The 12,352-nt window shown below is 39.3% G+C and overlaps 1 protein-coding gene across 5 annotated transcripts in view; it reads right to left on the reverse strand.

Moving 5' to 3' along the window:
* The window catches only part of JAKMIP2 (janus kinase and microtubule interacting protein 2), a 202,414-nt gene that overhangs the window by 107,381 nt on the left and 82,681 nt on the right, over positions 1–12,352 (reverse strand). The window contains exon 1 of one of the 5 annotated variants that reach the window (XM_017872450.1): positions 2,032–2,097. The exons of the other annotated variants lie outside the window; for them this stretch is intronic. The gene's annotated coding sequence lies outside the window, so the exon portion shown is untranslated. Of the gene's footprint in view, positions 1–2,031; positions 2,098–12,352 lie in introns of those variants that run through there. 5 annotated transcript variants of the gene reach the window in all.

Raw genomic sequence — 12,352 nt, forward strand, 5'->3', positions numbered from 1 at the left:
ATACTGTTCATGTAAATACATACAAAAGTAATTGGCACATTGTAAACCTCCATACATTCTCACCATTAATATTATCAGACATGTGACATTTGATGAGATCATGGTGAGTAGTCATTCAGCTCTTCTCACCTACTTACATCAGAACTACACACTACAAATCATTTTCCCTTTTCATCTTTAAGAATTAGAAAGCAATGAACAAAATAGGTGAGTGATGTGTGGGATTAAGGGTGGCAACGAGATATCACAAACACATTTTTTAATAAAAAAAGAGGCTGAAAACATAATGTTTTAATTTGTGGCAAGGGAGTAAGAGGCACAAAATAAAACGTTAAAAGTAAAAAAACAAAAGGAATTTAAACCCCCTGCTTTCCTTCTTTTGAAAGCATTAATTTATTTTATGGTAGATTTTCAAGTTCAAGTTTTTGCACTTTCGTTTCAGTCCTGTCAAGTCAAACTTTCAAACGACTGTTAAAATCTTAGGTTAACTGAATGGTTTAAATCCTTAGAATTACAATCAATTTGGGGGTTAAACTTTTTATCAGATAAATAGACTTTCATGAAATCAAAGTAATTAAGCATATCTGCTATGGTGGCCCCTTCTCAAATAAATCCTTTCTACTAACAACATTTTTAAGAACTTCATTTTTGAAGTTCCAGATAGGTGAAGTTTATGATGGACACTGGATTAATAGCTTGTCTTCATCTGCAGCTCGGCTACAGCAATTCCCACATCTCCTCTCCCAAGACAACCAATTAATATTTTTAAATTGGTATAAGAATAGCCAGGCTGGAACCTAACTCTTCTTCTGGTGTCAGATGTGATCACTCTCATTCAACCTCAGATTTAATGTTGACTTGTCTGCTGGAAATCACTACTGCCTACACTGGGAAAATACCAAGTTTAAAAAAAAAAAAAAAAAAAAAAAAAAACTCCTTTAATAATCCATTTTGGCTAGAGAGGATAAAGTTGATTTTCCAGGGAGATGCCAGAAGCTTGTGCTCTTCTTGGGTGTCTCTCATCTTGTCTTTGTGGTTAATTGTGGAGTCACAGTCACACAATGGGCAACTAAAACAGGAACAGGACTCCTTGATGGGCTGTCTATACTACAAGCAGTCATTACCCCCGGTCAGGACTTCCTGAGAAATAAAGAGGGTGTACCGGAAAATGAACAAGCCAACAAGATTCCTACAGATCCTATAATTGTCTGGTGAAATTGATAGGCTGTGCTTGTCAAAGCTGCTGTTGGGCATTCTCCCTTCCTGTCTCTCCCTCCCTCCTGGTGACTGGCAATTTCTATCTGCAGCTTTTACAATTTGATGTGTAATTTGGCCTCTCATGTCTCCCTGAATGTGCCTTTGTGTCACTTCTACTTTTGAGGCTGCATCTTTCTCAAACTTATCTCTTGGTATTGTTCAGATTCACTCTTCTTTGCTATTGAACAGCCAGAATTCATCTTTGAAAAATTTACTGTGAAAATAAAAACAACTGCCACATGAAGAAAATAAAACACAGAGAACTAAACTGTTTTGTCAGGCATAGAAATTAAATTTTAAGTCTGTTGTACTTTTGATGGAAGTATGCACATATGGGCTCAGAGCTTATCAAATTGTGACAAATTTTGTGTTTGTTTAAGGTTTTACACTGGAGGCTGAGTAACTTGGAGGCACAGGATAATAAAAGCACATGCAAGCAAGCCAATTTGTTTTATATGTAACCATTTAAGATGCAGGATCAGAAGGATTTTCTCCCTTCATTCTCAAATTTCTGCTAGGCATGAGTATTCATGATCAAGCTAGACTCAAAACAAACTAACGATGCGTTAAGTATTAACACCCAGGATTCTTATGGAATGATTTTTTTTTTTTTGTACTAAGTTTGGCAGTTTATAGACAGTTGCCAGTGATCCAACTAAATTAAGTGCTCTTGAATACAAGCTTAAATAAAGAAAAACCTATTTAGTAGTGAGAGGCTAAAAAAGAAAAGAAAAAAAAAATGGCACCAATTGCCCAGCTTCCTTCCACACCTACCTCTGAGGTAGAAGACTCTCAAGGATCCAGACTTCCCTTTCATAGACTCCAGATAGATGAGGTTTATGACGGACACTGGATTAATGGCTTCTGTTAGTCTGCAGCTTGGCTATATCAGTTCCCACATTTCCTGTCTCGAGAGAGCCAGATGAATAGGATTCCTCCTTAGGGCATTATTGAATGGCAATGGCACTTCTCCAATAGCAGCATCCCTAGCATGGGCATCAGGCCCAGATATTTATTATATGTTCTTCCATAGCTTCTGACAAGCAAGCAAGTAAGGTTTGTTTTTCTCATTTCTTCCTCTATTGTTATGCAAGTGAAAGGTAGGGGTGTGTGTGTGTGTGTGTGTGTGTGTGTGAGAGAGAGAGAGAGAGAGAAAAAGAACAAGTGATCAAATTCAGAAACGTTTCCCCTCATACTAATTTTATATACTGATTTATAGAAATTGAGATTTGACTCTTGATGTAACTACTTGACTTAGACTGAGAACTAAGTTATATATAATAGAAACTTTTTTTTTTCTGGCAAAATTATATAGAACAACACATAGTTCTATTATATTATACATTTTAAAGCCCAAAATGATCAAGTGTTTAAAATCTGCTGAACATAATATTTACAATATTTGCTTTCATTTTAAGGAGAGACAAAATACAACAATATTTTATAGATATCTTCCCAATTACAGGCTTCTACCAGCCTTAACTTTCCTTATCTCAATAAAAGTTAGGAAGACATATCCCTTATGGAGGTTGGACAAAATTTAGTAAACATATACTGAGTGCCAACCATATTTAAGTTATTACTCTATGTAAGGTTTACTGAGACTGACATATTGCAGAACTTCAGGAGATACCATTCATGTATGCTTCTGATATGGTTTGGCTGTATCTCCACCCAAAACTCATCTTGAATTGTAGTTCCCATAATCCCTGTATGTCATGGGAGGGACCCAGTGGGAAGTGATTGGATCATGGGGCAGTTTCCCGCATGCTGTTCTCATGATAGTGAGTGAATTCTCATAAGATCTGATGGTTTTATAAAGGGCTTCCCCATTTGCTCGGCATTTCTCTCTGTGCTGCCATGCAAAGAAGGATGTGTTTGCTTCTCCTTCTGCCATAATTGTAAGATTCCTGAGGCCTCCTCAGCCATGCAGAACTGTGAGTCAACTAAATCTCTTTCCTTTATAAATTACCCAGTCTTGGGTATTTCTATATAGCAGTGTGAGAACAGACTAATACAGCAAATTGGTACTGCAGAGAGTGCCGTGCTGGTATAAGGATACTTGAAAATGTGGAAGCAACTTTGGAACTGGGTAACAGATAGAGGTTGGAACAGTTTGGAGGGCTCAGACAAGACAGGAAAATATGGAAAAGTTTGGACTTTCCTAGAGACTTGCTGAATGGCTTTGATCAAAATGCTGATAGTGACATGGACAATGAAGTCCAGGTTGAAGTGGTCTCAGATGGAGATGAGGAACTTGTAGGGAACTGGAATAAAGGTGATTCTTGCTATGCTTTAGCAAAGAGCCTGGCAACATTTTGCCCCTGCCCAAGAGATCTGAGGAACTTTGAACTTGAGAGAGATGATTTAGGGTATCTGGCAGAAGAAATTTCTAAGCAGCAAAGTGTTCAAGAGGAAGCAGAGCATAAAAGTTTGGAAAATTTGCAGACGGAAGATGCAATAGGAAAGAAAACTCATTTTCTGGGGAGAAATCCAAGCCTGCTGTAGAAATTTGTGTAAGTAACAAGGAGCCTGTATTAGTTCGTTTTCACACGGCTAATAAAAACATACCTGAGACTGAGAAGAAAAAGAGGCTTAATTGGACTTACAGTTTCACATGACTGAGGAGGCCTCAGAATCGTGGCAGGAGGTGAAAGACACTTCTTACATGGTGGCAGCAAGAGAAAAATGAGGAAGAAGCAAAAGCGGAAACCCCTGATAAAGTCAGCAGATCTCATGAGACTTATTCACTATCATGAGAACAGCACAGGAAAGACTGGCTCGCATGATTCAATTACCTTCCCCTGGGTCCCTCCCACAACATGTAGGAATTCTGGGAGATACAATTGAAGTTGAGATTTGAATGGGGACACAGCCAAATCATATCAGAGCCAAATGTTAATCACCAAGACAATGGAGAATATGTCTCCAGGGCATGACAGAGACCTTCACAGCAGCCTCTTCCATCACAGGCCTGGAGGCCTAGGAGGAAAGAATGGTTACATAGGTTGGGTCTAGGGCCACCCTGCTGTGTGCAGCCTGGGGACTTGGTGCCCTGCATCCAAGCTGCTCCAGCTGTGGCTAAAAGAGGCCAAGGTACAGCTCGGGCCATGGCTTCCGAGGATACAAGTCCTAAGTCTTGGCCACTTTCACATAGGGTTGAGCCTGCTGGTGCACAAAAGCCAAGAACTGAGGTTTGGGAACCTCTGCCTAGATCTCAGAGGATGAATGAAACTGCCTGAATGTCCAGGCAGAAATTTGCTGCAGGGGTGGAGTCCTCATGGAGAACCTTTGGTAGGGCAGTGTAGAAGGGAAATGTGGGGTTGGAGACCGGACACAGAGTCACCACTGGGGCACTGCCTAGTGGAGCTGTGAGAAGAGGACCACTGTCCTCCAGACCCCAGAATGGTAGAGTCACCAACAGTTTGCACTGTGCACTTGGAAAAGCCACAGACACTCAACGGCAGCTGTGAAAGCAGCTGGGAGGGGGGCTGTATCCTGCAAAGTCACAGGAGCGGAGCTTCCCAGGGCCATGAGCCCACCTCTTGCATTAGTGAGACCTGGATGTGAGATGTGGAGTCCAAAGAGATCATTTGGAAACTTTAGGGTTTAATGACTGCTCTACTGGATTTTGGACTTGCATGAGCCCATAGACTCTTTGATCTGGCCAATTTGTCCCATTTGGAACATGTGTATTTACCCAATGTCTGTACCCCCATTCTATCTAGGAGCTAACTTACTTTTGATTTTATAGGCTCACAGGCAGAAGAGACTTGCCTTGTCTCAGGTGAGACTTTGGACTTGGACTTTTGGGTTAATCCTGAAATGAGTTAAGACTTTGGGGTACTGTTGGAAAGGAAGGATTGTGTTTTGAAATGTGAAGACACAAGATTTGGAGGGATGGGGGTAGAATGATATGATTTGGCTGTGTCCCCACCCAAATCGTATCTTGAATTTTGTTCCCACAATCCCCATCCTACTGGATGGACCCAGTAGGAAGTCATTGGATGATGAAGGTGGTTTTCCTCATGCTGTTCTCATGATAGTGAGTGAGTTCTCACAAGATCTGATGGTCTTATTAGGGCTTCCCCCTTCACTCAACACTTCTCTCTCCTGCTGCCTTGTGAGGAAGAATGTGTTGGCTTCCCCTTCTGCCATGATTGTACATTTCCTGAGGCCTCCCCAGCCATGTGGAACCATGAGTCAACTAAACCTCTTTCCTTCATAAATTACCCAGTCTCAGGTATTTCTTCACAGCAGCATGAGAATGAACTAATATAGCTTCTTAGAGTTGCTCAAAGTGGAAAGTGGTTGTACAAAAATAATCTGGATTTTCACTGGTACTCTGTGGGCCATAGAATAATGCCACCTCCTCAGCTCTGAAAGTTCTTCACAGTCTGGTGTGAACCTCATTTATCACAATCTATGTTACCTAAGATTTGGCTATATAAGATCTATTCACTTCCTACCTTTTCCTGTAATTGGTCTATGCTCTTCTATCCTTTGCTCATGCTATGAATCTAATCAATAAAAGAGAAAATATACACCCATCTGTTATACAAATGGTAGTAAAAACACTAAAGCATATCACATTTGAACTGTAGGGTAAAGACAATTTAAAGAAAATAATGGCAGTTAAAGTTCTGATTTGGTAGGTTGAAAGAACTGCTGCTGGCTTGAGTAGGTGTTGACGTGAGCAGAGTTGTGTTCAAGTAAGTTAAGATGGGTTACAGTGGGCGGAGCAAGATGGCCGAATAGGAACAGCTCCAGTCTCCAACTCCCAGCGCGAGCGACACAGAAGACCGGTGATTTCTGCATTTTCAACTGAGGTACTGGGGTCATCTCACTAGGGAGTGCCGGACAATCGGTGCTGGTCAGCTGCTGCAGCCTGACCAGCGAGAGCTGAAGCAGGGCGAGGCATCGCCTCACCTGGAAGCGCAAGGGGGAAGGGGATCCGTTTTCCTAGCCAGGGGAACTGAGACACACAACACCTGGAAAATCGGGTAACTCCCACCCCAATACTGCGCTGTAAGCATACAGGCACNAAAAAAAAAAAAAAAAAAAAAAAAAAAAAAAAAAAAAAAAAAAAAAAAAAAAAAAAAAAAAAAAGATGGGTTACAGTAAGAAAACTTGTACAATCATTAAATAAGACAGAATCAGGCTCTAGCCTGGGTGGAAATGGTGAAGAACAGATGTAGAGAGAATTCCAGGGTAAGAGAAGGTAATTGAAAGATCTTGGGAAGTTGTTTACATTGGTGAAAAAAACAATTAGAGAGGGACCCTTTAAATAACAGCAAGACCACAAGAAAAGAGGGTAGGAGACAGGCAAGTGAGGTGGGATGAGGGCTGAGTGGCTTGGGGAATAGAGAGGAACTAAGAAACATTTTTTACCCCAGCTATAAATGAACTAGTTTTCTTGAACATCTTACTCATAAAAAAAACCCTAAAATTTCTGGATTAACAACAATAGCAAAAGCCAATCACAGAACAAAAATAGAATTCCAGAAATACAAACAGCACAGATGGCTCTATCCTTACAGCATCAGCTAAAATGTGATGCCTGTTGTACACTGGGGATAGGCAACAAACGCTAGTGTTTCAAGAGTAGGATTTTCTTTGTATGAAGGAGCTTGCATAAAATTGGGTTTCCAAAGAAAACTAAAATCAGCCTGCCCTTCCTGAAGAACACCAAGGAAAACTGTCTATTCGAACTTGGTGCTGTGTGAAGCAGAAAATTATTCTCTGGCATGGAGTCACAGGTTATCCTTCATGGTAGTATGTGACCTAAATGTACGTTACCCATGTTAGTTGAAAACATATTGGCTGAAAGGCCAGTGCCCCCAATGATCAAAGAGAAGCAAATTCAAAACCTCTTTGGAGAAACACCCTTTTAATACAGACCTCAAAACATTTCCCCAGATAAAGTTCTCAAGTGGAAAAGTTCATGGAGTGGGGGGAAACAGAAATAAAATCAGACCATTAGAGATTCAAATATTGAAATTATTTGTCATAAAGTACAAAGTATACTAAAATAGTTAAAATATGAAAATATTAAAATGAAGTGACATAAACAAAGAACTAGTGGCTATAAAAATAAATCAAACCTTTAGGAAGGAGAAAAAATAATTATAATTGAAAATTAAATGGATAGTAAACATTAGGTTAGATACAGACAAAGAGACATTTAGTGAACTAGAAAGTAGACCTAAAGAAATTATTCAATAGTAGGAACAAAATCACAGATATTTAAAATATGTATGCAGGGTTAAGACAAATGGAAATCAGAGTAAGAAAGGCTAATATATATCTCATGCAGTTTCTAGGAGGAGAAAATAGGCAAGCCTGAGACAAGTTTACTAATATTTGAGGAGATACAACAGCAGCTTTAGAATTTAGCTGTCTTTAAGTGTCTCATGGGAGAAAGTCAGCTGTGTATTTGTTTCCCCATTTTGCCACTACTAAAAGCTTTGATCAGAACCAAGTCCAGATTCTCAGCCCCTAACCATAGCCAGGAATTAGCAAACTTCTGAGGGAAAAAGTAACTGCTGATCTTCAGATCACCTCTGGAAGTTTCTTGCCCTTCTGGAATTTTAGTCCCCCTAATCTTCCTTTCTTTTGTAGCTCTTGGATGCCTTTAATATGTAATTTTTGTAACATATCTGGCTTTTTAAATTGTTTTCAGTGGAAGCATGGAGCTGTCATGCGCTACTTCATTCTAGCAGAAAGTGGAAACTAAGGGTGGTGTCTTTGATATTTGAGCATATTCATTTGGTTGGCATATTTATGTGGTTGGAGGAAGGTATGAAAAGAAAAGTATGGTAGCTGGGAATGAGATCATGTAGAGTCCTGTAGGTTATGGTAAGAATTTGTTTTGTAAAAAAAGCTGTAGGGTCAAAATATGCTGAAGACCAATGTCATAAAGGAAGAAGTCTCGAAGAAGAGAAACAAGATAAATAAAAGGAATATGATCCTGGAAAGGGAAGAGGGTATCCTGGGATTAGACTCAAGAAGGAGGGATCCAGAGGCAGTGAAAGAAGTTAAATTACTTTGTGATCACATATTGCTTTGTGGTTGATTAGTGAAGACAGAATATCTTAAAGATAAAGAGAGTGCTGATTCCTTTTCCTTACCCTCATAGTTAGTGCAAGTAAGATGAAAAGCAGCCTTTACTTGAAAAAGAATCTTCTTGTGAGCAAAAGTTACCTGCTATGATCTAAATGTTTTTATCCCCCTACAATTCATATGTTGAAATCTAACCCCTACAGTGATAGTATTAAGAAGAGGGGCCTTTGGGAGGTGAATAGGTCACAAAGGCTTGACCCTCATCAATCTTTGATCATTGGGAGCACTGACCTTTCAGCCAATATGTTTTCAACTAACATAGATAGCGTACATTTAGGTCACACACCACCATGAAGGATGACTTGAGAATCCATGCCAGAAAATAATTTTCTCCTTCATACAGCACCAAGTTTGAATAGGCAATACAACTAGTTCCATTATGAAAGAGGCCCAAGGAGGCTTGTTTTCCCCTTCTGCCATGTGAAGATGCAGCAAGTAGGTGCCATTTATGAGGAATGAGCCCTCACAAGACACCAAATGTGCTGGTGCCTTGATCCTGGACTTATCAGCCTCAGAACTGTGAGCAATAAATTCCGTCATTTATAAATTACCCAGTGTAAGGTATTTTGTTATAGCAACCAGAATGGACTAAAACACTACTGACCACTCATTTTGCTTGCACATTCTCTCTCCATTCTTCTGATAACAGAACTGCCTTTGGTGAACTATCCCTCTTCATTCTCAGTCCATGTGATTTTAGTAGAGTTAGCTGCATTTTCCCTTCTGCTTCTTTCCTAACTGCCTGGCACAAAAGTCAAAACATGATCCAGAGCAATTGCTTACAGCAAACACAATTTTGTCTAGTGAAACTCAATTCTAGAACTTTTGATATAACTATTTTACTGGGGTTGATGGAATATTAATCTGAACCTGCTAGTGGCTACCTTGCTAACACAAGGGAAGAACCAACACAGAAGAAACAGCTAAGCTATGAGGATGCAAAGGCATAAGAATGATACAATGGACTTTGAGGACTAGGGGGAAAGGGTGGAAGGGGGTGAGGGATAAAAGACTACACACTGAGTACAATGTACATTGCTCAGGTGATGGGTGTGCCAACATCTCAGAAATCACCATTAAAGAACTTATGTATAAAGAAGGAAAGAGAAAGAAAGAAAGGAAGAAAGAAAGAAAAAGTGAAAGAAAGAAAGAAAGAAAAGTGAAAAGAGGAAAGGAAAGGAAGACAGGAAGGAAGGAAGGAAGGAAGGAAGCGAGGGAGGGAGGGAGGGGCACAGGGAAGAAGGGAGAGAGAACGAAAGAAAGAAAGAAAAGAAAGAGAGAAAGAAAAGAAAGAAAGAAGGAAGCAAAGAAAGAAAGAAAGAAGAAAGAAAAGAGCAGAAGCCAAGGAGGAAGGAGACCGAGAGGCAGCAAGACAGAAAGTGATGATCCAAACATGGTTGAGCATGGCTCTATTTCTATACTTTCCATTTACATGAGATAAATTATCTTTCCTGCTTATGTCAATTAGAGTTGTATTTTGGCAAACTGCAAAAGAAAGACTCCTCACAAATACACTTGGGAAACTCTGCAATAAATGGAATTTTGTTTCCAATAGGCATTTAACAAGACATTAAAAATCCTAGAATTTCAAAGTAAAGAACCTCAGAGATTGTTTTGACTTGCCTCAAGTCCCATAGTGAGTGAGTGGTGGATCTACTGCTAAAATCCAGGTCTCCTACACTTTTCTCCTCTCAAGAAGAGATAATAATACACAGTCATGTGTGATTTAATGAGAGAGATATAGTCTGAGGACTGTATCTTTTGGCAATTTTGTCATCCTGTGAACATCATAGAATGTACTTATACAAACCTATATGGTAGAGCCCACTATACACCCAGGCTATATGTTATAACTTATTGATCCTAGGCTACAAATGGGTGCAGCATGCAACTGTACTTCATACTGTAGGCAAATGTTAAGTCGTAAGTATTTATGTATCTAAACATACTTAAACATAGAAAAGGTACAATAAAATACAAGATAAAAATAGACGGTACACCTGTATGGAGCACTTACTGTGAGTGCAGCTTGCTGGACTGCAAGTTGTTCTGGGTGAGCAAATAAGTGAGTGGTGAGTGAATGTGAAGACCTAGTCATCACTGTACATTACTGTAGACTTTATAAACACTGTACACTTAGGCTACACTAAATTTACATAAAAGTTTTATTTCTTCAATAAGAAGTTAACCTTCGCTTACTGTAACTTTTTTTTTTTTTTTTTTGAGACAGAGTCTTGCTCTGTTGCCCAGACTGGAGTGTATAGTGCAGTCATGGCTCACTGCAGCCTTTACCTCTGAAATTCAAGTGATCCTCCCATCTTAGCCTTCTGAGTAGGTGGGACCACAGGTGCATGCAACCATGCCCAGATAATTTTTTTTGTAGTGACAAGGTCTCACTATGTTTTCCAGGCTGGTCTGGTGCTCCTGAACTCAAACAATCCTCCTACCTCAGCCTCAAAGTGCTGGGATTACAAGCATGAGCCACTGTGCCTGGCCTTTACTGTAACTTGTTTACTTCATAAACTTTTTTACTTCAACTTTTTTACTTCATAAACTTTTAATTTTAATTTTTTACTTCATAAACTTTTAATTTTAAACTTTAAGTATTTTGTGCTGCTATACAATACATTTTCTTTTTTATATCTTATTATGTATACTTTTCTATTAAGCAATTGTTTTTACTTCTTAAATGTTTTGTTAAAAACTAAGACACAAACACAAACCACACATTACCTTAGGCCTGCACAGGGTCAGGGGTCAGGATCACTAGTATCTGTCTTCCATCGTCACAGCTTGTCCCGCTAGAAGGTCTTCAGGGGCAACAACATGCATGGAGCTGTCATCTCCTATACTAACAATGCCTTTTGGAATACCTCCTGAGGCTGTCTTATATATAAGTAGAAGGACTATACTCTAAAATAACAAGGAAGTATGGTATAGTAAATACATAAGCAACATAGTCTTTTATTATCATTACCAAATATATACTGTGCATCATTATACGTGATATACTTTTATAGACCGGCAATGCTGTAGATTTGTTTACAGCAGTAATACCACAAACACGTGAGTAATGCATTGTGCTATAGCGTTACAAGTGCTATGATGTCACTAAGCAAAAGGAACTTTCCAGCTCAATTATAATCTTATGGGATGGACCACCATGGTAGATGTGGTCCATCTTTGACAGAAACATCATACAGAAACATCATTGTGTGGGACATGGCTGTATGTTCCATTTCTCTCCTGGCCTCCTTTTACTGGGAAATTTGGTGTTAGGGAAGAGAGGAGGCTCCAACATTAGAAGCAGAGCAAGGTAAGAGGAAAGACAAGCAGGGAGTGAGAAATGATTCACTCTCCCAGAAGATTAAATCATCCATTAATAGTCAGCTTCTTCATGGAAAGTCAACTGGATTCCCTCTGGTAATCAATTTCCCCAGTCATTACTCAAAAGTCAAGTCAAGCAGAGGTTTCACTTCCTTAACTTGTAAATATCTTTGGCTGTCAATAATCATTTCTACTTGATACTGTCGTTATTCTGATTTTGCAGAAAGGCTGTATGGTGGAGTTAGGAAGAGCTTCTCCAAAGCAGCACTTTATTTGACTGTGTTTGAAGGTAGGTAGTGATAGACCCACTGGAGCTGTTTTCTGAAGGATGTAGCACTTTATAGGAAGAGAAAATAGCACTAATAATGTCGCAGAGTATGAACTACAAGGTATAAGCAAACATCTGCACACAAATCAGCCAAGATAATTTTACCTCATCAGATGCCACACTCAGGATACATGAGTGAAATCTCTTTGGAATATGTTCGTTGTTGCTGCAAAACAGAATGTTCTTTGCTTTTAAGAATAATTTTCCTCTGGTTTCTTAAAATGCCTTTTACACCAGTTAAACCCATTAGGAGTGTGTGAAAAATTTGTGTTGATCAAGCTGAGTTTGAGCCATCAAATTCTAACAAAGTCACTTGTT

Source organism: Rhinopithecus bieti, unplaced genomic scaffold (genome assembly GCF_001698545.2).
Source record: "Rhinopithecus bieti isolate Rb0 unplaced genomic scaffold, ASM169854v2 scaffold_757, whole genome shotgun sequence".
Classification (NCBI taxonomy): domain Eukaryota; kingdom Metazoa; phylum Chordata; class Mammalia; order Primates; family Cercopithecidae; genus Rhinopithecus; species Rhinopithecus bieti.